The sequence below is a fragment of the Amaranthus tricolor genome, chromosome 4 (assembly GCF_026212465.1).
Source record: "Amaranthus tricolor cultivar Red isolate AtriRed21 chromosome 4, ASM2621246v1, whole genome shotgun sequence".
Taxonomy (NCBI): Eukaryota; Viridiplantae; Streptophyta; class Magnoliopsida; order Caryophyllales; family Amaranthaceae; genus Amaranthus; species Amaranthus tricolor.
In genome coordinates this window covers 19,962,367-19,967,073 of record NC_080050.1, presented here as the reverse complement: position 1 = coordinate 19,967,073, position 4,707 = coordinate 19,962,367, and positions in this window count along the sequence as shown.

The window sequence follows — 4,707 nt, the reverse complement described above, 5'->3', positions numbered from 1 at the left end:
GCCCTTTAGCATCCCCAACCCCTTTACGCTTGTAACGCGATAACCCACGCATAGGACACTCTTCTAAGTTCTCATTTTCATTCCGATACAATATACAATCATTCGAACACGCATGAATCTTCTATTACTCTAAGCCGAAAGGACGCATGAGCTTTTTGGCATAATATGTCGACTTTGGAAGTTCATTTCACTCAGGAAGCATTTCACCCAACGCTTCTAATAACATTGTGAAACTAGTGTCGCTCCAATTGAACTTTAACTTAATGTTGAAAATTGTCAATACAGCTGTTATTTTGGTGAACTTTGTACATCCAGGGTACAAAGGCTTTTGAGAAGCCTCTATAGACAAGTCAAAAACACGAGGACATTTTCCTAACTCATCCTCGACTCCCTCCATCATCTCATTAACACGATCTACTATATTCTCATTGAGATCCTCAACAACACTTTTTTCTTTGTAAACTCCCTCCTCACCATGCCAAACCCAAACATGATATTAAGGCCTAAATCCACGTCGAAGTATGTGCTCTCTAAGGATATCAACACTATCTACCTTTGATAAATTGTCACACTTGACACATGGGCAATAAAAATCAACTCCCCCCGTCCTAACTTGATGTTCAACGGTAATACTACAAAATTCTAATACGCCATTAATAAATTCTAACGATTCAATGCTTCCATACATCCAAGAAAGATCTTTTGTCATCCTAACTGTGATTAATTAATTCAACATAAATTAATAATCACTTTTTAACATATATACTTATTTATACCAATCATATTTTACCCTGAAAATATATACTTATTTATAACAAATCTAGTTACCCTAAATATACATACTTCATATTCTAATTCTATATAAGCACTAATTATTGTATTCCAAAACTAAAATCATTCAGAATAATTAACATTGTATACTTCATACTTCATATACTTCATATTCTAATTTTATATAACCAAACATATTCTAATTCTATACTTCATACTTCAATATTAAGCACTACATTGTAAATAAAATCATATTCAAAATATAAATAATAAAATTAAATCATTTAACCCTTAAAATATATGTATTCTAATTCTAATAATTAAAGACATAAGTATAACAACAAACCACATTTTTAACAAAATACACAAATAATTAACAAAAACATAAACTTGAAAAATGTAAAATTCACAAATAATTAATATCTTTAGCACTAAATTACTAAATTACAGGTAAAACAATAAAATGAACTTGCAAATTAACAAAATAAATAGAAATTACCTTGATTTCATGGGTTATGTAATATAATCTACAATGAAAAACAAAAACAAAATTAGAATAAAAAAAAGTAGCCGTAATTTTCATTTGTTTTGAACTTGCAAAAACTTAAAGGTTTGAGAAATTAAAAAGAGAAATTATACCTTAATTTCGTGGGTTTTGAAGATGAACAAGACCAAATGCTTTAAGGTTTCAAAGGGTTTTGAAGAACAATATAATGTCGTGCCTTTTGAAGATGAACACTAGAGTAGAGCAGCTTTGTGAACAGTAGAGCTTCGTGGAGAAGAAGATGATGAACAGAGCAGCTTATTCGTGGGTTTCAAAGGGTTTATGAACAAGAAGATGAACAAGAAGAAGATGAACAAGAGATGAACCAGTAGCTTATTCGTGGGTTTATGAAAATATAATAGAGCTTCATGGGTTTATGAACGTTAAAAGGCGGGTTTTTCATTAAAAAAAAACACACTTTATGCTATGGCCTATGTGGAACCGGAGCATTTGTAAGCTTATTTGTTGTGGTTCTTAAGGAACCGCAGTATATATTCAGCATTTTTAAAATTTTCAATTTTTTAAACATTTATGTGCTGCGGTTCAGAGAAAACCGCAGCATATGCTCCATATTTTTTACCTAATTATTTAATGTTGCGTCTGTGTTTAACCGCAACATATATTGGGCAGCAGATGTGGCTTTTTCCACTAATGTACCTTTTATTTGTAGTTGTTGAATGTTAATTGATCGTTGTCTGATATTCATGATTCTATTTGTCTTCGTCGTCATCATCTAGTTGGTTAGATGCTTTCGTTGACTCTACTCCTGACGATGATACAAATGTATCCATCATCATCATCTTGATCATCATCGTTCTTGAGTCCTTTTGTTCAAACCCCCGCTTGATCCCAATCTTTCTTGCAAACACATATTTGAATAGTATGTGGACCAAGACGAGATCTCTTTTCATCTAGAACTCTTCTAATTGCACTAAAAGCAGACTTCAATACAATAGTAGAAGCAGGAATTGCAAGGATATCCTTTGCAATTCTCGATAGTATGGGGAATGTTATTGATTTTTCTTTCCACCATTCTAAAATATTACAACTACCTTGTTCAATTTCAAAGTGATGTTTAAGATAATGATTGGTAGTAAAATATAATTAATTTAGTAAGGTTTTCCGTTTAAAACATGGGTCTAAAATTGTCGCAATTCCATAAATAATAGGAAAATCAGTAAAATACGTCTTCCACTTGTCCATCATATCTGCAAGAATCGGCTTTAAAAATACATTAGTATCATTATGCGAATGTTTAAGAAGATGATAAAAAAATAGTAATACATTCACTTATTACTAAGTGGACGTTTGGTTTGTAAACATATGAAAAAATCTGAGTTGCGTGGACATACACTTCTAATATTTTCTGTACGCCTATAGCTAGTTTACATGTTTCATCACTTATACGGCAATCCGTACACTTCTCTTTTTTAGTTGATAATGGTCACATAATTGCTTATATCTTCTCTCAACTTGTCCTAATCTAAGCCACTTCACTATGTCTCTAATGAGATCTAATAAATCACTTAGTTGTTTAATACGTGCTTAGCAAAATAAGTTAATAATATGAGCACAACAACGTACGTGTAATAATCTACCACCAAGGATAAAACTAAAAGTAGGTTCGTTATACAAAAGTTCGATGCATTTAATGTTGGCGGTTGCATTATCGGTAGAACAACAAAATATCTTATCTAACAAGTTTCATTCTTCACTTATCTCTATTAATTTATATTTTATTTTATCACCCGTATGTCTTTTAGGCATTAACTCAAAATCAATTATTCTTTTTTGAATAAACAAATTATGATCTATCCAATGTTGATACCAACAGAGTTGAAGTGGCCTTTCTTTTGGAGTTAGAACCTCCCAATGATTTTGCCACTTTAGTAACTTTTTTAGAGGCTTTTTTCAAAAAATAAGACATGATAATATTGAAATAATAATGTAATTAAGAAATAAATAAATAATTAAAAAACTAATTATGTAATTAAGAAATAATTAAAAGACTAATTATGTAATTAAGAGAATAATTGCGTAATTAAGTAGAAAGCGTAGGAGAAGAGATGAATTGTGAATGAAAAGATTGAAAGTGTGGAGTATATATTGAAAAATCCCAACGGCTAGTAACGCCTATTTTTTGACCGGTTCCAAAGAATCGCTGGGCCGAGTGAACTGCACGGTTTTGGTTCCAAGGAACTGTTGGGCCAGGTGAACCGGTTCGAACAAGGTGAACTGTCCCGCGGTTCTTTGGTCCAGTTTTGGCGGTTTTTTCCAGCGGTTTCACGGTTTTGCGGTTCGGGCTGATTCGAAACCTGTTGCGAACGGTTACAGTTCCGGGACGGTTTTCAAGCGGTTCGGTTCTAAGTAACCCGCTCCGTGGCCATCACTAGTTCATGTAACAAACATTATCTTTGGGAAATATCATTTGGAATTTTTTTATCTTTATATTAGTTGTATGGTACTTTGTTTAATTTAATAAATTACGATTCAAATACGTGTACAATAAAGTTGAGAAAGCTATCTACATTACGTAATTGTTTTTCTCGATATGACAAATGAATATAGATGAATATTACATCTAAATTAGTACAAATGTAAGCCAATATTACAAAAAATATTAGTTGGAGCTGATAAATTAGACAAGAATGCATTCACAATAATGTGGATAGAGCCATCTTGAAGAATCAAAACAAGTACAGTTAAAAATATATCGACCTTCGCCGCATTCTTGTAGTTGCCCCTCTTAGAAATCGGAAGGGTCATCAATTAGCCCCAGCTAAGCCGGTTGGCCAAGTTCTAGCCTTCTCGTTAAGGCGCTGGGCCTATCTTCTTTCGTCATGCTTTATTTTACTCGAAACATTATTCATATATCTTTTAGGAAAAATTATTGTAAATAATTCAATCTATTTTTAATTATCTGTCAATAATTACACCTTTTAAAATTTTTTTAATAATTCAACATTTGCTTTCAGTTTGTTGCCAGTGGACCCTTCAAAGAAATGACCTACTATATCAGGTTACCTCTCATCTTCTTCTTTTTTTATAATAATTCAATCTGTTTTTCATTACCTACCAATAATCCCACCTTTAAAATTTTGTTCAATAATTCAACCTTTACTTTTTGTTTGTTCCCAATGGACCCTTCAAGAAACTAAATGAAATTGCTATTACTTACCAAGCTTATGAAGTTGATCATTGCATAAATAGTAATTGTCTTTACATATATATATATACCATCAAATAGGGGTGTTCAAAAATCCGACCCGCTTGACCCGACCAGCTGACCTACACCGAATCCGTTATATATATTATCTTTATCAAGTTGAAATTTACACGTTAAGATATTATAAAAAATTAATAATAGTCGTAAGTTTTTCACTTCCCTTCAA